Here is a 24,800-nt window from a genome sequence, read left to right on the forward strand (position 1 = left end):
GAAGCAGAAGAGATGGTGATGTGTAGGCTGCTGTGTCCAGCAGCTCAGTCTGCAAACTCCCCAACTCCAAGGGGTACAGTTCACATTGATTGTGACATGAAAGCCACTCTTTGGAGTCTGCAAAGCAATACCCAACGAAAGTGGGCTGCATACTCATATAAAGTAATCAGAGATGGTCCTACAATAATGGAAGACCCTTTTGTCAAAGATATGAAAGTGAGAATGAATCAAGCCACATAGAATCTGGAAGAAGTATTTTTAGATCAGGAGCTATCCATAGAAGAGCTCTAAGACGGGAAGAATGCCTAGCTGCTGTATGAACAGCAAGGGAGCTAGTAACAGGAAGTGCATGTTGAACAAGGGGAAGCATGGCTCAGGTAGGGCTTTCTGGTTATGGTTAAGTATGCCAACTTGCCAACTTTCTTTTTTTTTTTTTTGGTGGTGATACTGAGTTTTTGAGCTCAAGGCTTTTTAGACAGGTTATCTACCACTTGGGCCAAACCTCTATCCCTTTTTGCTTTGTAGTTATTTTTTTGAACAGTTTCTTGCATATTTACCTGGGGTTAATCTAGACCACAGTACTCTTATTTATACCTTCCATGTAGCTGGAATGACAGGTGTGTACCACCGTGCCCTGCCTTTATTGGTTGAGATGGGATCTCATGAACTTTTTGCCTGAGCTCTTCTCTCTCTCTCTCTCTCTCTCAATCTTGCTCTCAACCTGCCTCCTTTCTAAGTTAATTTTAACTGTTTCATAAAAACATAAAAATTATACATACTAACAGTAATGTTATTGTAATGTTTCAATACATATAAACATTGTGTTAGTTTAAATAAGGTCTCCTCAAACATTTATCATTTCTTCTTTAAGATGAAAATGTTCAAACTCCATTCCTCTCTCACTTTTTGAAATATACATTACAACATTGTCATCTGTAGTCACCCTACTGGGCAGAAGTACACAAGAACTTCTTACCACTATCTAAATGTAACTTGGTGCCCATGCTCAGTTAGAGCTGAGAAGCAGTCAAGGGATGGAGCCTTGGGGACAGAAACACTGACAAGAAAAGATAACAATTAAGGAGCATGAAGAAGAAGAAATGGGTGGGAGAGAAAGTGCACCCCAGAGCCCAAATGTTGAAAGTGTTGAAATGGGAGCTTGTAGGGGCTCAACTGGGACTTTAACCTGTGGAGACTTCTTCCAACGCACTTACTTAATACTACACTGCTGTGCAGGGGTTTCCCTGCTCTCTCCTGTTCACGGTTATATCTCACTGCCACATATAGTGCTGGTGCTTAATATGTGTGAATAAATTAATAATTATTTTATTGACCAAGAAACAGTCCCAAGAGAGTGGAAATGAATTAAAGGCAAATGAAATTAGAAATTTGTTGTATGGGTTGTACAAACATTATCTAAGCATCATCAGCACATCAACAGAAGCTATCTCTGTTAGCTTCTGTTGTCCAGGAAGCAAGAATCCAAGCCCAGGGCTCTTTAGGTGGGAGGTCAGTGACCACTTCCAACTTTGCTGGGCTGTACATAGCTCCAAATCTACATCAGTTGAGGGAAGAACAGGATGAATTATAGTGTACGTGCCAGCTTTGCTATTCCTATTCTAGTCTTCTCTGTTCACCATGGTCACCCTCTTCTTTTGTTTCCCTGAACACACATTTAAAAGAGAGAAAGAAATATCATTTATCTTCCTATTTCCTTGGATGGTCTTCTATAGCTGAATATTCTCCTCATAAAATTGATTTGAGATACCTAAAAGACTTTAAAATGATTGCAAACTACCTTTACCTTCTCTTGCTGTTTTTCCTCCAGCAACTTTAACTTAGACAGTCGAATGGGAAAATATTCCTTTAGCTACCTCTGTGTGAAAGGTTAGATTCTGCAGACACTGCTAAGGGCACAAGATCAAAAACTTTTCTATTTTTATTTCCTAGAAGGGGTTATCCACATATAAAACTAACCCATATTCACAGGAAGAAGGAAAATGTCAATTCTACAACCCAAAGATAGCACTTTCAACAATTCTTGGTATAACTTCTTGCCATCCACTTCTGTTCATGAGCATGTGTGTTGTGTTTTTGAGTGTACATACACATTTCTGTTGTAATCCATGCTTGTTCACTTTAAAAAGTACACATTTTATTTTACCATGTAGCATACTTAAATATTGCTTCAGTGTCTTTATGCTATTCTGAGATGAAAATGTTGCTGACTCCCCTAAAAAAAGGCATTTGTTTCCACTTATCCCTTCATAGATAATGCTGCTCTGAACATTTTTGCTCATAATATATATTCTGTGTTTAGATATTTCTTTAGTCAAAAATTCCCAAATGTGAAATCATTCAGTCAAGTTACAAGTATTTAAACCTGCTAATGCATGTTGCTTATTTATTTTATAACAATTTTGTACTGTTTTAAACTTCTACCTGTAATGTATGTCAAATCCCATTTCTCTTCCTACTAGTACTTAGTATTTGGTAGTTATACTTTTTATTTGAAGTATGCTAACTCAGTAGGTTAAAAGCCATAAAATGTTAATTAATTTTCATGTGTTTGAATGCTTCTCAACATAACTTGTTTCACATGCTTCTTTATTTGTTGTATTAAATATTTTATTCATGTCCTTTCCTCATTTATCAATTGAACATCAAAAGATTCTTCTTAGTAATTTGCTTAACATTTTGTATATTAAACATTTTGTTAAATATTTCTGTACAAATGTGCTTCTCTAAAATGGAGTTTCTTTCATATCATTTATAACATAGGTTTTAATGTAAATTTGAGAGGGTTAGTAGTCTCTAAACTCATAAAATTATTTGTGATAGGAATTTTAGGAAATACAAATAAACCAAATGAGATAAAATTCTTCCATACTACTATTATTCAGTGATAACTGTTCATAACATTAGATGTATTTTCTTTCATCTTTTTCTTATATATTTAATTGTTACAAAAGTAGACCGATAATGTATATTTACAATTTTGGTTTTTTTCACTTAACTTGTTAAGAGAAAATTTAATTGCAATAAATATTCTCCACCATCACTTTAACATCTTAATAAGGTGGACATATCAAAATTTATTGATCTAGACCACTACTTTTGAATGTCTTTATTTCAAATATTTACTTTTGTAAAGCCGATGAACAACTCTGGGTGAAACTTTGGGAGCATCCATAGTTATTTACTTAGGATGAATTTTCCTAAAAGTGTGTCATAGATGTAAGAACAGGTTAAGGTTTTGTGATAAACTACGAAGTTTCCTTTCAAATCTGTGTCTGAAGATTGTAGCATGGAGTCTACTTTGACTTAAACTTGTAACTTTTTACACAGTATTAGAAATAACTTAAAAGGAGCATTTTACCTAGTTATACATGTGTTGTTAGAAAGGAAAAATGAATAAATATACAGTGTGTCAAGAATCCAAATTTCCAAAGCAGCTAGTTCAAAATTTACAAGTCTAAGAGTTATCTAAGTACATTCATATAGCATCATTTCTAAAGGTACTAGAGTAAGATGAGTTTTTAAAATTAGCTGTTTTTTTGTCTGCATCTTTACTCCCACAAAGGAATATTTTCTAGATCAACTGAAGATGTAGACCGAAAGGCTCAGAGGACTGATAAATATGTCCAAATGCTTACACCTACCAAACCCTCACCCACCTCCATTCTAATTCACAAGGTGAAGTTGTGAAACATGGATCTATTTCACTCTACAGGCTTGCACTCTTATTACTCCATCCATATTGCCTTATGGCTTCTAAGGCCTCAGCATGAATTTGCTTCTATCACCTCCCATATCCTATCAGCTTGCACTTGCATTTATTTGTACAGTACCAATTGACTTTTGAGCATTGAGCATGGGTTCAAGTTGTAGGCTTTGATCTCTCTGGCTTCTTGTTTTTTTTTTAATTAGGCCATTTTAAAATTGCACCCCAAAACAGAAGATTTTAATATTAATAAGGATTAAACACATGCATACTATAAAATTACATAAATTTTTTAATCCCAGCAGTGGTTGTTTATACAGGCTGAGATATATCTTAATGTTCCTATTATTCAACAGTGGGCAAGGTTATGATTTTTTAAAAACCATCTGGTTGAAAATGTTGGGAGAGAAAGACAGTCAATTCTCATTACCATAGATAATTTAGAATATGCAATGAAGAAAGTGGAGTATTGTGCAGTGTAGTGAGACACAAAATCAAATGAGCCTTATATGTTTGGATTACTAATGTTCAGTACAAAAAGTTGACACTCTGTAATCAGGAGACCTTGAATCTTATCTTGACTTCTAACTAATGTGTCCCTTCTATTTTCCCACCTTTAAGATACAATATTTCACTGGATGCTGGTGCCTCACAACTGTAATCTCAGCTACTGGGGAGTTAAGATTGTGAGGATCATGGTTCAAGACCAGCCCAGGCATAAATATGAGAACCTATTCAAACAAATAGCTAAAGCAAAAAGGCTGAGAGTGTAGTTCAGTGGAAGAGTGCTTGCCTACCATACACAAGGCTCTGGCTTCAATTCCCAGTCTCACTACATATATTTCAAATTCTTAGATGCGTTGAATTCAGTATCGACTATGGTAGTCGAAATTGCAAAGTGTTATTAAAATATCAACAGAAGAAAAACAAAAAGGATTTGGAATGTCATTGTAAAAAGAATGAGTATTAAATGATTCCCCTGCTAGCTGTTGCATTTCCCATAGATAATTTGAACACACACGGTGTCCTTTAGTGCCTGGGGGCAATCACTGAGCCGGGCTGTCCATCTCGAGTGCACTATCCCCTTGCACATCTCCATGGCCTTGGTCTCCTAGATGAGATGACATCACTCCCTTGAGACTCCATCTCCATCCCCGGGCCCAAGTCTACACCTGATGTTAAATGTTTCTTCCTCTATGCTTCCTTCATACTTCATATGTGACTTTAGAGAAAGATTGTCACATTGCCCTGCATGTTTGTGTCATGAAAATGAGTAAAATAACAATTGCTAGGCAGAGCTCTTTTTAACTAATAGATCTATTTCCCTTTACTCAAAAAAAGTGGAGGAAAGGAGGAGTGATTAATACAAAACCCAGAACAGCCAGGAATATCTCTTTTTTCCTTTGAGGAATTTAGCTGTGAGGCTGTGCCTTTTGAGAGACTAGATGTTCTCCAAACCTCAGGGCATTTCATTTATGCAGCCACCCTCAAGCCTTATCATTCTTTCCCTTCCCGAGGCTAAAACTCACCAGGACATTTCTTTCATTATTATGGTCAGCCAGAACCCACTACACTGTCTTCTAAAGAGTTCAGAGGTAAACCAAGCACTGTGTAAAAAAGATTCAAAGACCACTTGACTGAAATCATTGTCCTGTAAAGTTGCAGCATTTTATCTCTGGAGATAATTCTAGGGGAAGATTCATGACATCTGGAGTTAAGGTGAATGGTAGATGGTCACAACAGCCATGCCAGTAGAAAACATCCCAAAATTTTATAGGTAAAGAAATGGAGGCTGATAAGTTCAGTCCTATAGCCAAGGTTGCACAAGTGATTGCAGGTCCACCTGATGTCAGAGCTTTTATCCTTTCCATGACACTGCGGGCCTCCCACCTGCCATTAAAGCAACTTGCTTCCCTGCCTAGCTAATTTGTCAGACAGGGAGCTAAACAGTGATAAAGTCACAGCATTGCCTCAGCCATGACCATGGGAAGCTCTGCAGCTGAGGTGGTCCTGCAGGGTTGTGCCAAGTTGAAGCCAGGAGGCCAGATTTTTAGAGCCTCTTTGTTACTATCAGTCATTGGAAGCTGAGAGAGGAGGTGACCTCAGCCAAAAGCAGGTACTCTGATAAATCATCATCCCTCCCAATCTCTGAGGAATGAGCATTCCAGTGCTAAAAGGAGAATGTGTCACACAATTGTCGTTTGACACATGGGAGTAGTCACCTACGCTTGTCTCTCCATCTCAACTTTTGCCACTGGCTCCTGTGAATGCTGCATAAACAGGCCATGCCATGCTGCCCAAGGTACCTCTCCCGAGTCCTAGCGACAACCAGAATGATCAAGCACAGTTTGGTGGAAGAGTCTTTGATAAGGAAGTAGAAAACTTAGTTTTGCTGTTCTCTGTGTGGATTTGGGCACTTTTTGTCTGCCATCTGTACTTATTTCTCAGAGTTGATATGTGAATGTCTTTTAGCATCGTTCTTTATAATAGACCCTTAATGGATGCAAACTCTGCCCATTTTCATTTATAAGAGAGGTGTTGGGTTAGATGTTATCTATGATCTCTTTGAATTCTTATATCCATACTAGAATAGTATGATGGATTCTCAGATTTCATTTCATTTTCATTATGATTCTTTATTGACTGACTTCATAATCAACCAACTTTGGTTTTCATTTGATTCCCATAATCATGAAATTTTATAGCTGGAGCAAACCTCAGAAATAGTTCAACCACCTTATTTTACTCATGAGTAAACAAGCACATTGGTAGGGTGGGGGAGGAAATTGACATCAAGGTCACACAGTAAGTAATGACAAGGTAGAGAACACCATCCATGTTTCCTGACTCATCCCAAGACCATCATCACCCCAACTCCAGCTGCTGCTCGTGTGTTCTGGTCTATAAGGCAGTACGATTTGCTTTTCTTGTGTTAACATTATTCTAGCATGTAATATCTGTGTTTAAGGCAATGACCTGAGAAATACTTTTATTTCCAGGGCTGCACTTATTTTGCAGGGTTTATTAATTTTATTTATGTATTTGATCTCTCAAATGAAATAATAAACTAATTAGTGGGACAATTTACTGGTGTGCTCTGCCAAGGGTGTTTTACAGCCTCTATGCAAGCCTGTCTAACTGTGGTGTCAGCAGATCTAGTTTCTGCCCTGCTGCTCTTAATTTCAGCCATCAGACACACATGGCAGACAGCCTTGTGCTCTGGGACTTGTGCCTCCAGGGAGCATCCAGAGATGTCAGGTCATGGAGCAAAAGAATTTTCATCCAAGAGCTTCCCCAGAATTCATTCAACAAACAGGTTGCTTCATGTGGCTTACAAGGGTAGAAGTGGAGCTGTAAGAGAACAGAGCTGAGAATGAGAATTTCTGAATAATGGGGGAAGTTGTGTGTATAGAAGCATTGATGCTTCTGTAGGTTCATAGTCCAAGAACAAAAGCAAAGCTAGAAGCAGTATATAGAGACAAATATAAAGACAGTTATACATCTCAAGATGCAGGCACAAGAGTAGGAGAAATGAGAGAACAGAGTCATTGAAATGAATAAGGCAATAGTCCTGATGTTGTATTTATTTTCTCTTTAAATTGGCTTTGAAAATAGGTCTTTTCCAGGGATGAGCACAGGAAAGGGGGACTAATGGTGAATGTGTGGATGTATTTTGTATCCACATATAAAAAATAAAGGATGAAACTTGTTGAAATTGTTCTAAGGAGGAGGGAAGGGGAGGAAAGGGAGAAAGACAGAGGAGGTAAATCTAAGATGTACTGTAAGCACATATGTAAATATCACAATGTATCCCTCTGTACAACTATTATATGCAAATAAAATTTTAAAAAATAAAATTGGCTTTGAAGTACCTAACTTTCCTCCAAGAAAGCCCCCATCTGAGTTCTCATGACAGGTCTTATTCAGCTCTGTCCTTGTCTCTTTTTGCCCTCATTTGACTATAAGCAGCAGTGTATTATGAGGGTAACATATGACAGCTGTGTCTAGAATATAAGAAGGGTTCAACAAGCATTTGTTGAATGAAAGAATGAATAGATGGATGGATGGGTGGGCAGGTGGACAAATAAATAGCTGAGTGTGTCAAAGCTTCTGGGTGTCTAAAACCTATAAACTATATTATACTCATCAGCTATCTTGGATGTAATAAGCAGAACTCAACCAGAGATAACCTTTTTCTAATCATTTACATTTATTATAGAATGATTTAGCATAGTAAAGAAGTACCTAACATAAATATATTTAACTTATGAATGCACACCATACATGTGAAATATCCATTTAGGGTACATGTAAAAGTATGCAGAATTCTAACAGATTGGTGATGCCTCTGGCTGCTCACTAGCTGCCTTGCAGACATGAATCTTTCACTGTCGTGGCTGCTGCTTAGCTGTCACTGTGGTTTAGAGCCAATATGAGGGTTCTTGTCAGTCAAGAATCCCAAGCCGGAGACTAACCGGAGCACCTGCAGAGAGGAAGGTCAGGGTCCCCTGCGGTTGAGCTATGGAAATTCAGGGGCCTCACTGAGGAACTCATGTGTTGTGATTGGTTTCTCTATGGGTTATATTGCTCACACTTTTGCTATGATTGGATGTATGTATGATTGGATGTACACATGATTAGTGCACATACTAACCCATTCACTTGGCTATAGAGTTTAGGGAGATATAAAATAACCCTGGCATGTTGGTGTTGTTTACATGTAGTAGCTTTCACTGGGGCACACTACCCTTTAAGGATTGGCAGTCATGAGGGACTGAGCTCAAAATTGGAACCTGTACTCCTGATTCCTATGCTTACCCTCTGTTTTACTCAGAGGAAAACAGGCCCCATAGATGCTGGGGTTCTAGACCCAGGCAGGTGCCAGGGCATAGGGGTGTCTTTGGTAGATATTTAGAAATATTTGACCAATGAGCCTAATACAAAGCCTGCCATTTATTTCATGCCTACCACACACCAGTCACTATACTAAGGTCCTTCAGTATACTACTTAACATAACAACAAGCCTATAATTAGGAATTCTCTCATTTTACAATGAAGCAAGGGTGGGGGGCATATTGTGTCAGAGTTACACAGAGCCCATTGCGATTGTAAGAAAATATGCCAAATTCTTATACAAAATAGTGATGGTAACTGCCGAACATAATGAAGCCCACCAAACACTATTTAAAAAAGCAGGGAGGAAGCAGGGGATTAAGGGACAGTAATAGAGGGGGTGAACTTGTTCATAATACACTGTATCTTCTATAGCATTGTTACAATTAAAGTCTTGTACTATTAATGAGTGATAATAAAAGTAACCCAAATAAATATGTATATGTATATACTATTACTAATTTTAAAAAATCTAGTGGCTAAAAGTCCTAATTATTTACCAGGTGCCCCTGCTTTTGTAATGATATCATGCTGAGGGCTAGGATTTCAACACATGAATTTACAGGGGGTGTGAACATTTAGATTTCTAAATCCTGGAGAGGACAGGTTACATTTTTACTCTTACAGGGGTAGAGGCTCTTCACTAAAAGTTGTACACTATTGCTAGATTCCAAGCATGAGTGGTTTAAGATTTTCTCTGTTTCCAAATCTCTAGTGTGTGTTTAAATCATGTGACTTTTTGTCATTCTAGATTTTTACTCCCTTTCCTGTGCTTCATGTTTCTCCATGGCACTTATTACCATCTAACGTACTCTACATTTCATTATTTATTTGTTGGTATCTATCTTCATCTTATGGATTGTAAAGTCCATGAAGACAAGAATATCTGTTTATTGTTAAATCCTCAATGATCAAACAGATGTTTGGTGTAGTTAGGCTCTCAACAGTATTTATGAATGAATAACAATGACGGGGTAGATGGATAGGTATCTCCTACCTGCTGTGAAAACTTAGGATAGAATGATAGTAATTAAGGCATTAAGGGCATTAGACTAGTGTAATAAAATGTAGAGTACAAAAACCATACTGAGGCTTTGTACATGACACAAATCAATGGAGAAATGACAGGCTAAAAAAGAAGTGGTACTGTGATAATACACATCTATACAGAAAAATGATTGAATCCTGACCTTGAATCACATGAAGTTTATTAATTCCAAGTACATTAGATGTGAAAGACATAACTTTATCAACTTTAAAAGGAACTTTAGGTCTATACATAAATCTTTGGTTAGGAAAAGATTATTAAATAAAACAGAAAAGGCACCTATATTAAAGACAAATATTAATATATCTAGCTATATTGAAATTTCTTAAAAAATTGGCACTAGCAAAAAGTTAAAAGACCAGGAAAAATGTTTGTAACATATATAGCTGCAAGAAGATTAGTATCCAAAGCATAGAAATAAAGCATAATTATAACAAATGCCTATGTACCCCAATATGTCATGGTCAAATATTGTCATTTTGCCGTTTTGTTGTTTCTTTCACTTAAAGGACCCTTTGCATGACTTATGCCCTCCATAATGCTGAGACTTAGCTAATGTCACCTTTTTGGACTTCCCTAACTACTGTATTTAAAATTGAACTTCCACCCAGCCTTAGCACTCTTCATTTCCCTTCCCTACTTCTGGCTTTGCCATGACACCATCTGACATACTAGGTATCTTACTCTCTTATTTGTTTAGTTTTTGTCTCCCTCCTATAACAACTCCATAGAAATCTGGGCAGAAGTAAAAGCAAATAGCAGAAGGAGAAAACCTAAGCAGGCAATAAAAATATAGAAGAGTATTCAGTCTCACCAGTATTTAGAGGAATGCATATTACACAATGAAATTTATCTATAAGGATGGAAAAATTAAAAGTCTGACCATACCAAGTGCTGGTAAAGATGAGAACTAATACTGGATCAGTATAAATGCTACTGTTACTTCATAATGCAACTTGCAGCATCCAGTAATTTTGAAGATGCATTTACTCTCTGGCCTGGCACGTCCACAGAGAAATCTCACACATACATGCCTAAGGAGTATACAATATCTATTGCAGCATTACATGCATTAGCACGATTTGGAAGCCACCCAAATGTCCATCGATATTGATAATTTAACCAGAATATAAACATGTGATAAAATACTATCTAAATGTTAAAAATAAAGAATTAAAGCAGGTTCTATCAAAGTGGCAAAACCTCTACAGAATATTGGAAAAAATAAGCAGGTTTCTGAGGGATGCCAACAGTCAGAATACCATTTAAACAAAGGTTTTAAACATAAAAAACAGTGGAATGTCTGTTTATGGATGCAAACATGTATTAAAAGCAGAAAAGATGCATGAAGATTTAGGAGAGTAGTTACCTTTGTGGTATTGGGATAGAATTCATGGATGACTTTGCTTACATCTACAATGTTTTCTCTTGAAAAGACCTGAAGCAAATATGGCAGAATGATTAATATCTAGCCAGGCCAGGTGGCAGTACAAAAGTTTTTGATATAGTTATGTCTTTATTCAACTTCATGCTTGAACCGTTTAATAAGAAAGTAAATAGGAGGGCACTTAATTGTAACAATTAAGGAATAAAGTTCAAAGCATGCCATATCAAAGAATATCCTGAGGCATAGTAAAATCAGAGCTGAATTTTGCTGTGAGTCAAAGTCCAGTGCAACCCCAAATTTGATGCCCCTTTTTTTATAGCTGTTAATGAGATCAGGCTTTGGAACCTGGGTTTAAATCTTGGCTCAGACTCTTATAAGTGCTTAAAATTAGCCATCAACTTCCTCATCTTAAAAGAGGACATGTAACAAACCAGGAAATTAAAAAAAAAAAACAATAGAGAAAAATTGAGGAAACTGGGAGTTCTTCAAAAGAAATCACAAAATTTAGCAACCTTTAGCTAAATTGACTAAGGAAAAATAAGAGAAAACTCAAGTAAAATCAGAAGTGAAAAAGAAGACAATGCTACAAATTTTACAAAAATTTAGATTATAAAATGGAAAAATAAGTTCCCTTCACAGCAAATATTAGGAGGATGAAACTAGATAAAATTTGTACAGCACTTAGCAAATTCAAGGTACATAAGAAAACAGTATAGCACATGTTAAGAGCACCAGGTTTTAATGCAAGAAGGACATTTTTTGAAGCCTGTTTTGCCTATTATGTTTCCTTTCATGATGTTTTTTATAATAACCCTATCAAATTGGTGTTATTATTGCCCCATTTTATTTATAAGAATACTGAGTATCGTAGAGGTCAAATAACTTGCTTAATATTGCCCAAATTTTAAAACTGGGTCTCCCTCCAGAGAAATGTAACTATAAATTAATATCCTGGCTATATTTCACTAGTTTTATGAGTAGAACAAATTGAATTTCTATGAAACACTACCGTTATCCATCCTGTAGTTTTTTTTTTTTTTTCCTTGAGCAGGGAGTCAACCAGCCATTGCTGATTAAAACTAATAATAAGCATCTCCTTACTTTATGTATATGTAACTGCAAACATGTAAAGTAACTGAGTTGTTGTAATGGGATGTTACTAGATAAATATTCCTGCCTTAAACAGATTCTTGTTCTTGGAATACATTGGAAGATCACTAGGCTGTGATACTCCATTATGTTGAGATTTTTTTTCTTTAAACTATAGACTATTTTTTTCTCAGCTTTAGTGTCATGTCTGAAAAATTGCTTCCTCTCTGCTTTCCATCTTCTTTTATCTTCTGTGAAATCCAAATGGAGCTTAACTTTTTATTGTCACTGATTATTTTGAATGAACAATATTCTTAATGTAATTTTAGTCATGTTAACTCCATTGACTAAGTATTTATTCATTCATGCACTCATTCCTTCCTTTATTCAGCCAACATTGATTGACAATTGTATGTCAGTCTCTAGGTTAGGCACATGGGAAACAAACAATAGGGTTGATGACTTCATTAGAGTAGCTCTCAGCTAGAGGGGAGCAGAGATGGAAATGGACAATTTCAGGGCAAAATGATATGTTCATAATGGGGGATTACTGGGGAATCATGGAACAGGAGTTCCCAAATAAATAGAGGGATATTGAAACCTGGCATAGGATTGGGATATTGGAGGTAAAAATTCTGTCTAGAAAAAAATACATGATCTTTGACATTTTAAAAATTATTTTACAGGTGTATAATACTATTCTCTACAGAAACACTAACATTCACTTTATTGTTCCTCTATTGGATGTTTCCTTTTCACAAATAATGCTATGATGAATATCTTCATGTATAAATATTGCTCTGCCTTCATGATTGTTTCCTTAAGAAGGTGAATTACAGATTAAAGGGTTTGATAACTTTTAAGACTCTTGACATTTTCTCCAGTGTTCACTTCTTTACTGATCTCAAGTCAAGAGCTGAAGCCCTTAAGAGAGTCTGGAAAATTAGTATGGGGAAGTTCTTTAAACATTCTTATACTCTTAGGTGTATGCTCTCTCCTAACAGTCATTCTGTGATTGTCCCTTGCCTAACAGTTTATAATAACTGTATTTGTTTGGGTTTTGGTGGTGGTAGTGTTTTTGTTTTATCTATCTCTGTATTCCCAGGGCCTGGTATATGTTAGAAAGCTAGTAATGTTTTTTGAATAAAAAGGAAAAAAAAAAGAGAAAAATATAAGACCACAAAATAATTAATGTTTACCTTTTTAATATGATGTTTTATTTGTTTTCAGCATTCAGCAAGACATGGTGGTAAACCCTGGCTCTAAGTCTTCATGATTGAAGAACTCTTTTGCATAACACAAAGGTAAATATTTGAGACTAGCTCAGTCTCGCTGGTGCAAGGAAATATCTTTCTCTTTCGGAACACTGCTCTCAAATGTCTCTAGGTTCTCAGGAAATGATGGCTTTTGTGCTTCTTGTTCCTCGTGAAACATGTTAGAAGGTTCATGGAGCCTTTGGGTGTTGGCACTTAGTGTGGCTTTTCTCTGGTCTGGTTTATTTTTGTGATTGAAGAAAGAATACTGGCTCTCTTTCAAGTACCCAGTGAATGTCATTAGGAGCCTTAAGTTTTCCTGCCTGGAGTTTAGCCTCTTCTGATAGACCATCTCAGACTGGTTTGATTTTAAAATCAACTGTGTGAGCGATCTTTTCTCAAATGCCTACCATTTCATTACATTTGCCACCAAAAGAAACTATTTTCAATTGTGCAAAATAAAGTCAAACTATATGCAAGATAAATGTTTCTACATAAGAAACAGACTTGGAAATTTATGAGCTTAAGTGACAAGTACTATTAATTTGAGGACCTAAACTTCTAAATGATAGCAACACTGAATTATGTACTTTATACAGAAGCCAGGAAAGCACAATTGAAAACGCCTATTCTTTTGACAAATTAGAAGCATTCATTCCAATATCTATTTCTTGTTTACCGGGGATAATGCCGAATGAATCACAGACTGCTGGATGGATGTCTCTTCCAACACTTTTAATTAGCAGCACAGCCTATTAGGATGAACAGAGTGTTGCTTTCCTGCCATAGATTACCCGGAGCCCCCCTTAAATGGAATAGAAATCTTATTCTCCACAAGGTAATATTCATCTCTTCTCCAGCCAGACAAGCATAGAAAATTAAACAATGGTCCGTTAAAAAGCCCTGATAATGTATTTATCATTTCCAGTTTATGTGAGTTTGCAAGGCAAATACGAGTGGGAGCTATTTGTTATGGGACCTTGGGGAGCAAAGGACTGGAGAGGGAGCTGGGAGGCTATAGGATCTGAGACTTGTAAGAATTCATTTAAAATATGAGGAGCTATTGGAGACAGAGGAAAATAATTACTCCAAGGGACTCAAATGTCACTACTCATTTATGTGACCTAGCAAGGAGGCTGAGAACCCCCCTTTTTCTTCCCCAGTGTTTCTGTAGTGGAGGAGGGAAAGAGCAAAGAATCCTCAGCTGTCAATTTTTGCATTTCTTTTGTGACTTATTGACATGTTCATCTGACTTGCGCCCCAGTCTCCTCTAATGAGTAAAGTTAAAGGAGAAATGCAGTTGGGGTGGGAGAACTCTCGCGCCCTAGGCTGGCAAGGTAATTCAGATGAGCTTACCAGTCATGTAAGTAACTGCTCGACCTAGGGGAAGCCTGTAATTTACCCCAGTAGAGGAAAGAGGCTGATCATTTGAAGCTGGACTGAGCTTGGTTTTTTATTATTGCTTTTCCATCCACAAAGCTATTCTCTGGGGTGGAGTGAATTTGGAAAGACAAATTAAGTTTTTCTACCTGAGGAGAACTAGGGAGCTGTAGCTTCTAAAAAATAGTCATCATTTCTAGATTGCCTGTCTAATAAACCTCCCCAATGTACTCTGCCTATAGACAGAGGCTGGAAATGTAGAAATAGGTGATGACTTCAAAGGCTAAAAATCAGTAACACACCCATAGTAATGAAGTACAAACTTTTATAGAATGGTACCTTACCTGGACTCAGGAACTCAAGGTTTTGTTTTGAACTCTGTCACTAAGCAGCTGTGAGGTCCCAACCTGTCATCCAAGCCCTCTCAGCTTCTGGTGGAATACCTATAAAGTAAGAATGGTAATGGCTAACTTCTGCAATTGTGGAGAAGATAAATTCACCCTGAAAAGCTTTGAAGGATGAGCATATCATACAGATAAATGGTGTCCTTATCACCTATCAGTATGTTCTATTTTAAAGTCTTGGTTTTTAAACATTGAAGCAACTCTGGTCTATGTTCCTGCCTGGGTCACAGTTAAGGGGTTTAGCAGAATTCACCTAGTTTGTTCAATTAGGAATCAGAAACCCAAAGAAGGAACAGATGTGGCCTTGAGAACTTCTTTAAGGAGAGTCTACAGGCTGGTTTTCATATAAAGCATAGCTTGGGAGGAGGTTGGAGCCCTGGATGTTTGCCTCCACAGTAGTCCTAAAGAAGACTGCCTATCCAATAGAAAACAATCCTATGCAGATAAATTGTGCATCTGAAGATGCACCATTGATAGACTCCTGCACCATGGAAGGTAGTAGAGGAGATGTTTTAATGTTATTTATTTATCTGTCCCTGGTAAAATATGATGATGGAATAAACTAGAGCAGAGTCTGTGAGGTTGGAGAAAAAAAGGGAGCTTTGAGAAGCCTTTGAATGGAGGAAATGCCAGGCTCAGTAGCCAGAATGGTGTACATGTAGAGGAGGGAGCAGTGCAGTGACTCTAAGCTCTAGGGTGTTCCCCAGGCACTTGTAATATCATTAATGGAAACATGGGAAAGTATAGGATACAGTCTCTCGCCTTAGGGAGCTCAGAGAGGCAAACAGGTTATTTTTATAAGGCAGACTGGAATAAGCCCAGAAAAGCAAAACTCAGAAGAGTGCTGAGAAGGGAGGGTTGCTATTTGAGCTGGACTCAAAGAATGAGTGACCCTGTGCAAGGGGACAGGGGGTGCAAGTCAGACTTTCCAGAGATGAGCAGCTGCTCACAGTGGCACTGGGCCACAGCTGGTTTGAGAGTCATACATGTGGTCTGGTACCTTTCTTTGGCAAGCAAAGTCTTGTACACCAGTGTGCTGTCAGATTTTCAAAGGCTTCTGTGCTGTTGTTGTCTCCTAGAAGTGGACATGGACTGGTTACCTCTTCTCATTAACCTTCCATGTAGTGTTGAAAGTTCTGACCGGTCCTGAAAAGCTCAGGATGCATAATGAAGAATTGCTAAGGCCACTATCTCCATTCCTTGGCATTCTCTTGAGCATTTTGTGGGACCACATGTCTTTTTTTAATTGGTTGAAAGTCTTCAAATGGCATAACTGAGCTATTGGCAATTCATTTATTGTATTGATTTTTCATCTTTGTATTCATTAACAGCCATTATAGGTGAAGCATTACGCCTTCCTATTTGGGTAATAAGAAGTAATGAGACAGAAATATTTTTTTTGCTATTCATTCTTGTTTTTCTGCTTCAATTCATTCCTTTGGTAATACCTGTATACCTCCTTCTTAATTTTTATTTTCTCATATTCCCATTACCCTTCTATGTTTCCTCTTCTCATATAATCACACATGCTCCAACTTAAAAGCATATAGGAGATTCTAGAGGAGGCTCAATTATAAAATTTTAGAGAAGGATTTTTACAACATGGTGATCCCTTAACTATTATTTTTGGTGGTGGCAATGGGCTTGCATTCCAAAACTGAATATCTTAGATTCAAAACTCGGCTCTAACCCATAACTGCTATGTAACATTGAGAAAATCAGGCCCTGGCTTCTGCAGATCACCCATACCAGCAAGCTGAGAAGCAATGAAAAGCAAGGTTCCAGTTTGTTCTTATGGGGTTTCACCTCATGCTTGAGGGTTCTGGGCTGCTCCTTTCCATTTTTATCCATTTTCTTTCATAATAGTCTTCTCAGCAGACTTCAAGCTCAGCACCAGATGTGCATAAACTGTTTAACCAGATCCCACAACTGCATAAAGACAAGTAAATAAATAATACATGTATGTTTATTAAATATGCATTTGTATATTATATATTATTTATTCATTTATTTATTAGAGAAATGGAACCAATTGTTAGGAGATTATATGTGTACATATGTATGCATGTACATTTGTGTATGTGTATACATATATGCTAAATCTACTAGTGCTTGTTTCTTCTCCTTTGGTTGACCCCTCACTGATATAAACAGTCAAAGACATTTTATAATGGGGAATTCTCTAATTCATAAGGCAGGCCTTTCCTTTTCTATAGAATGGGAAAAAAATTAAAACTATAATCCAAAGATATTTTTTAATCAAGGGTATCTTATATCTCCCAAGTTCTCCTCTTCACCCTATACCCTCTCACAGTCTCTCACTGCCAGTCACATTCTTTCTGTCCATTTCTCACCATCATGGACTACAGAATAAGGCTATTAATAAAATTAACTTCACTAATATGACTATAGCACAGAGGCCCTTCTAGCTACTCCATGTCCCCAACCTATCTCCTCTTCAAGCTTCCTGTGTTTTGTGAAGACAGTACCTTAATTCTAAATGTTTATATGATAATGTAAGTGGGACGGGAGGTGCTCACATCATCAGACTCAGAAGACTGATATTTGTATCCTGTGACCCCACAGAGCTCACTGCATTTGCTTATTTAGTCTCTGGGGGGCTTCAGTGTCCTCAGCTATAAAATGGGTATACTCATAGCTGACCTGCCTTATTTTTAGACCTTCTGTGAGTTCAGTGAAGCCTGAAGAGGTCCATGTGTTTGAATCCCTTCTGATTTGAATCTGCCTCCCAAGTCTCAGATTAGCTCACACCTGAATTAGGGAAATGCTGGCTGTGATCAGATGTTGAACTTTTGAATTCATAGTGGAGTGGGGAATCAGGACAGTTTTTCTTTGAAGTTTATTATGTTTTTAACTGGAACAAAAAAACTGTACATACATATGGGGTACAGGGTGATATTTCAATGATATGACAAAATCAAGTTGTTTAGCACATCTATCACTTTGAACATTTATCATTTCTTTATGATAAGAACACTATAATCGTCTCTTCTATTAATTTTTAAATATATACCACAGTATTGCAAACTGTGGTCAGTCCTACATTCCTAAAGAACATCAGAACTTATTCTTTCTGTCTAACTGTAATTTTGTACCTACTAACCAGTGTTTCCCCATCATTCTCTCCCTTCTCCCTTTCCTTGCCTCTGGCAGCCACCCTTCTATTCACCATTTTTAGATCCCACAAATGAGGGAGATCATTCAGCATTTGTCTTCTTATGACTGACCCATTTCATTTAACCTAATGACCTCCAGGTTCATCCATGTTGTTGCAAATGACAGGATTTCAAACTTTTTTAATGATATTCCATTGTGTATACATACCACATTTTCTTTATCCATTCATGGGTTGATGGACACTTAATTTGATGGCATATCTTGGTTGTTGTGAAGGATAGGAGTACACACATGTCTCCAATATATTGATTTCATTTCCTTTGTATAAATACCCAATAGTGGCATTGCTAGGTCATATGGTAGCCCTATTTTTAATGCTTTCAATGCTATACCAATAGACATTCTCACTAATAGTAAAGTTCCCATTTTTCTGCATCCATACCAGCATTAGTAACTTAGTGTCTTTTTTGTAATAGCCATTCTTATTGAGGTGGGGTGGTAACTCATTATGGTTTTATTCACATTTTCCTAATAATTATAATATTGAACGTTTTTCACATTCCTGTTAGCCATTGGTTTTTCCCTTTTGAAAAAATCTCAATTCAAATCTTTTGCCCATTTTAATGGGCTTGGTCCTTTTTCAGGGTATTGGTTTTCATCTTTATTTTTGCTATTGAGTTATTTGATTTCCTTATATATTCTGGATATTAATCCCTTGTCAGATGTACAATTTGCATGTATTTTCTCCCATTCTGAAGATTGTCTCTTTGTTTATTATTTCCTTTGTTGTGCAGCAGCTTTTTAATTGGATGCAATCCAATTTGTCTATTCTTGCTTTGGGGACTTATCCAAAAATCCTTGCCCAGAACAATGTCATAAAGTATTTTGCCTATGTTTTCTTCTAGTACTTCTAGAATTTTGAGTCTTACATTTAAGTCTTTTGATGTTTGTATATAGTGCATGTGGGTATCCATTTTTCCAAACCCCATTTATTGAAGTGATCATATTTTTCTTAATGTCTGTTCTTAGTGCCTTTGTAGAAAAATCAGTTGACTTTAAGGATGTGGATTTGTTTCCATGTTTGCTATTCGGTTCCATTGATCTAGTTATCTATTTTTATATCTATACCATGCTGTCTTGTTACTGTATCTTTCTAGTATATTTTGAAGTTAGGTAGTATGAAGGACACACTAAGGACAGAACACATATGGGAGGAATAGGGAAAGGGAAGGAACCTAAAACTTGAATGTGGCTGATGTACCCACTGTAGTCGAGCAAATATAGTAATCTTAAATTGGCAGAGGCCACTATGAGAAGGTGACCAGGAAGTAATGAAGAAGTAATGAACATTGGTTCATCTGGTAGAGATGAACCAATGTTCATTACTTCTTCATTACTTCCTGGTCACCAGATGAACCAATGTTCATTACTTCTTCATTACTTCCTGGTCACCTTCTCATAGTGGCCTCTGCCAATTTAAGATGAACCAATGTGGGTTGTAATACACATGTGCATAGAAGCAATGCTAGGAATCTCTCTGTATAGTTATCTCTGTCCCTAACTAGCAAAAATGTTATGTCTTTCTTATTATCCCTTATGTTTTCTCTTCAACAAAATTGGAGAACAAGAGGGCAGACCAGGTTCTGCCCAGAAGCAGGGAGTGGGGGAAGAGGTGGCCCAAACAATGTATACACATATGAATAAATATAAAGCCAATAAAAAAAAATGAAAAAAATGAAGGACATACTTATTTTTTAACAAAAAGAAATATCATGAAATAGTAAGAACCACAATTCTTGTACTATTCAGAATCTAGCATAGTAACTTTTGCCAATTATTTCTTGAAAAAGTTGAAGTAATTGAATGTATAACAATTCCTGTTAATTGAATGTATAGTGATCCCTTTTACAGAGCCATGCAAAGGGCAAGATATTGGGCTTTGAAAGGATTATAAAAATTCTCTTATAAACTGTTAACATTAGGAAAAAAAGCAAAAACAGAGTAGAGATGACAGAACAACCTATTATAAAGCCAACTACAAATAAGGATCTAAAAGTTATAATGAAGAAATTTAAAAGTGACACAACAAGTGATTAAATTAAGTACATCCCAGTGAAACCACTGGTATGAATAAGTACTGGAGATATTCTTTCAAGGCAAAGAGTTTCTGTCCTCTCAGGCAGAGAAAGTCTCCTTGTAAGTAAAGAGATGATTCTGAGATCACCTAAAAGTGTATGTGGACAACCAATTGTGACCACCCAACTCTACTTAGAAAAAGCTCTGTCATTTGCAGCTATATAACTCTCAGACAAAGATGTGGAGATACAAGGTCATGGCTGAAATTGCATTCATGAACAAGTTTCATCCTGCTTCCTTACACACATTTGTCATCGAAAAATAGCAAAGTTGAAGAAATAGCTATCTACCCCCTCCTTCCACTTCCTCTGCCCATCTGTAGACAATGTCTAGCACATTAGGTAGGTCCTCAGGAAACATTTTCTGGGTAGGTTCATGTACTAATGTATTGCCAAGGACCTCAAGGGCAAAGTCTAGCAATATCAGTAGAAATGACAGTGACCAGGACAAAATTAAATGGGAAAATAATTCCCAGGAGAATTAATCTCTGCTAAAGATTAAACACACTGATGTTCATAACATCTCACCTACCAAAGGCATCCTATTCAAAATGAATGAAGCAACAGAACAGGATTAAATCGGCACAGCTGGAGGAGGTCTGCCTATGTGTGAAGAGCCAAATATTATCTCCACGCAACAGATGAAGTTGTAACATAAGTATTATTATTTTTAGTGTTGGGGAGAAAATGAATTTGATCCAAGAGACACCTAGGGTTGATAAAGAGAAGATCAGAGGGGAGAGGATATATAATAGGCTCAGACTAAGAAGGCTGGGCAAATAACTAGAATAGAAGGGAGAGCAGTGGTAAGGCATCTGTAACTTCAGAGTGCTACCAAAAAGCACAATGTGGTGCTTCCAGGCATCTGGTCAACACAGGCTTCCACTGCTTGGGACACATAACATAAGAGTGAGCGCCTAAGAGCTAGGGATCAGCTTCCGGTAAGTAAAGACTACCAGCAACTCTCCTGTGTAGGAATGTCTGCATCCTTTGGTAAGCAGGAAGATTATTAGATCCCTTAACATGGTCTTTCATATCAGTGAATCCTACATCTGCATATTGAACCAAGCATGGATTAAAAATACTGGAAAAAAATTGCATCTGTACTGAGCATGTATGGACTTTTTCTGCTACTATTTCCTAAATGATATAGTATAATAACTATTTACACACCATTTAAATTGTATTGAGTATTTGAAGTAATCTAGAAATAGCTTAAAGTATATGTGAGAATTGCATAGGTGATATGCAAATACTACATCTTTTTTTTTTTTTTTTTTTTGGTAAGAAACTTAAGGATCCATAGGTTTTAGTAAAGGGTTAGGTCCTGGAATCAAGCTTTCTCATGGATGCCAAGGGACTACTTTGTATTAATTTGTCTGTTTGCATTTGAGGGCTTTTATTTCCTCTGTATTTCATTTCTAGTACTATGAGAATTTGTTAAAAATCACTGAAGGCCCCTATGCTAATGATGATCAATATCACTCCAAGCATAGGAGGAAACTGTGGTTGTCCAGATTTATAAGGAAAGAAGTGGAGGATAAAAGAGGTGAAGCAGTTTTCTCACACGCACACAACTGGTGAATTGCCAAACTGGGACTTGAATGCAGACTTGACTGGATGAAATTTGTGATCAATCCACTATTCCCTCAAGCCTCAGAGCCTATAATTAAGTAGGTGCTCTCTGAAGAGCAAGAGAGAAGAGGGGATGGATAATGAAAGTGCAAAGGGGAAAATTTGAATACAAAGAGCGAGAGTTTCAGAGGATGTTTTCTGAGCAGATAGATCATAGACAAGTCAGCCAGACACGAGTATTGTTCAGAGATTATGGTGGATGGGCTGAACCACAAAATGAGAACTCTAGGACAGAATTACACTAGTGAACTTAGAAATTCATTCATGGAGAATCCACGAACTTAGTGGAATTCAAGTATAAGAACTGAGTAGGGAAAGAGAATATTGACAGAAGCGTGAGTGAGGCTGCTGCTTAGCAATGAGCAAACCTCCTCCACCTCATCCAACCACCATCCACAGGCGTCCCATTGTTCAATTGCTCTTATAACAACCTTAGATGAAGAGTTGCATGTTTTAGTAATGAAAAAACAGATGGAGGAGTTTTTGTAAAATTCACTAATGCCAAGAGGGAATATAAGTGCAAGTCACCAAGATTAAACTATGCAGTTACCAAACATTGTCATTGTGTCTAGTTTGCTGTAAGACAATCCTTCCAAAGGACGAATTTTGCCTAACAGCAGACATGGTTTAAACCAAGTATGTCTCTTCCTATAAGTGCTTTCAGGGAAATGAAAAAACCATCCAGAGTGTTCATGCCCGTACATTCTTCACCTCCCTGTGTTTAGTACATGGCCCTAATGTTTCTCTAATGCAGGTGTCTTTATTTATCAGTGTCTCCTAGCTGGGGACACTAGTGCTGGGTGTCCCTCTGAAGGTAATGCTCCCAGATGGCTCACAAATTAGGTTCAATAAAATGTAGTCATTCTTCTCTTTTAGCAAGTCCTTAGTGCTGTGCATTTCACTTACCTAATAATATCCTATTTGAGTTGTTACATCCTAAACATGGATTGATTAGAACAGGGGAACATGCTCTCTCAGAAGACAGGGAGCCTTTGCAATAGAGAGAAGCTCTGCTTTGGAGCTAAAACCCTGCCTGAAGCCTCCCTTTTCCACTTGTTCGTTAGGTAGGCTTGGTTTCTTGGGTCACCCCTCCTCTCTCATTCATTTCCTCACATGTAAACATGTGAATAAGCTGTATTTTTTTCATATATGTGAAAATACTTGTAAAGTATAAATGGCTATGAAACATAAGTTAGTATGGTACATTGAGATATGGAGCACAAATAGGATTGCATTACATCACTAGAAATATTCCCTTCAATTAGACTATTTAAAAAAATGGAAGCAGACTGTTTGGAGTCCTAAGGAATCTCAGAGGCAACCTACATCAACTTCCTTTTGAGTAACTGGAGGCCCCTAGTGGGTCAGTAACTGGCATTACATCACACAGCAAATGGTACAGAGCTGAGCTAAAAGTTCACATGAGCTACTTCTCTGTCACCTCATCTACCCACAGCCTCTACTCCTCCCTTGCTGTGTTTTTGCAGACTGTGCACTGTAATGGAACTACTCAGATCAGGAGTTTCAAAATAGGCATGCCAAGGAAGGCACCCATTTCCTCAAAGCCTGAGTTTCCCCACGGATGTATGACTTTCCTTTAGTTGCAAATGGGAGAAAGAATGCTGCAGGCTGTGGGAACATGGCCTGTGCAGCGGGTTTTTGGCAGATCCTTGCATTTTGTCTTTTCAATGCTGAAGGGAGTGTCTAATATGCCTGAAGTAGACCCAAACATTTCCTTCCCTCCCTAGTACAATATAATTCAAGCTCCCTGAGGGCAGAGATCTTATCTGTAACCTCCTTCACAATGCATCTCCAGTGCCTAGCACAGTCTCTAGCTGGGCTCAGAGAATCTGTTCAATATTTTTTTTTTAATGAAATTTTGACAGTGCCTCAGTTCAAACTCACTTCATCTTTTTGAAGAGTCTTTTTGCTTTACCTCTAATCTCACTACCTCCAAAGCCTTCTGCACACTGCCCTCTGAAAATCCTGCTAAGTCATAAATACAGGCCTCTCCTCTGCATTGAACTTTCCAATGACTTCCTATTGGTTCCTGGAATAGGAAAAGCTCCTTAAAGTAGGTGTTAAAGTTTGTTTACTAACTTCACACACACACACACACACACACACACACACACACACACACATCGTATTTTCTAGCTACACGGTATCAGTTATATCTGTTTCTTGAACATGCTGGACTCTTTTTCTTTCTGAAATGGCCCCTCCTGCCTCTTCCAGGATTACCTGCCTGTGCTTTGAGCCCCTCGCTTAGCTGTCTCGCATAGTCCAGGCAGTGGACAGACTCCTCAGGAGCATGACTATGACTTTGAGCCTGAGGATTAGCATTGTGCCCCTCCCCCAGCCAGGCAGATAATTAAGCCTAGATTAAAACTAAACTGAACTGTTAGGATGACAGATTTGCCTCTCAAGCCAAACCAAGACTCAATATGACAGATATGGAGAAGTATGGTGGCTTAGGTGCCATTTCAGGGGACATGCCTCTTTACAGCCCCCATCTATGTGATCTGATGCTCCTCACCCAGCACTGTAGAAAAACATGTGCTTTCTCAAAAGAAAGAAATGGAAACACTGATTTTTATCTCCGCATTTAACTCTAATAAAGTTATCACACATGATTTATTGTTTTTATTAATGAAAAGTAACAAATGCCATGCTTTTGTAAGCACCTTTTTGATTATTTATGTATTCATGA

At 37.4% G+C, this 24,800-nt stretch overlaps 1 protein-coding gene and 1 long non-coding RNA gene across 2 annotated transcripts in view; one reads left to right on the plus strand and one right to left on the minus strand.

Moving 5' to 3' along the window:
* The window catches only part of Dab1 (DAB adaptor protein 1), a 1,106,217-nt gene that overhangs the window by 493,977 nt on the left and 587,440 nt on the right, over positions 1-24,800 (plus strand). The window contains exon 2 of the mRNA XM_074079997.1: positions 13,373-13,446. The gene's annotated coding sequence lies outside the window, so the exon portion shown is untranslated. The remainder of the gene's footprint in view (positions 1-13,372; positions 13,447-24,800) is intronic.
* The window catches only part of LOC141424933 (uncharacterized), a 98,126-nt gene that overhangs the window by 15,141 nt on the left and 58,185 nt on the right, over positions 1-24,800 (minus strand). The window contains exons 4-5 of the long non-coding RNA XR_012449899.1: positions 16,986-17,108; positions 15,120-15,218 (exon numbers count right to left, since the gene is read on the minus strand). This is a non-coding gene — a long non-coding RNA (uncharacterized lncRNA). The remainder of the gene's footprint in view (positions 1-15,119; positions 15,219-16,985; positions 17,109-24,800) is intronic.

The sequence above is a fragment of the Castor canadensis genome, chromosome 7, assembly GCF_047511655.1.
Source record: "Castor canadensis chromosome 7, mCasCan1.hap1v2, whole genome shotgun sequence".
NCBI classification, from domain to species: domain Eukaryota; kingdom Metazoa; phylum Chordata; class Mammalia; order Rodentia; family Castoridae; genus Castor; species Castor canadensis.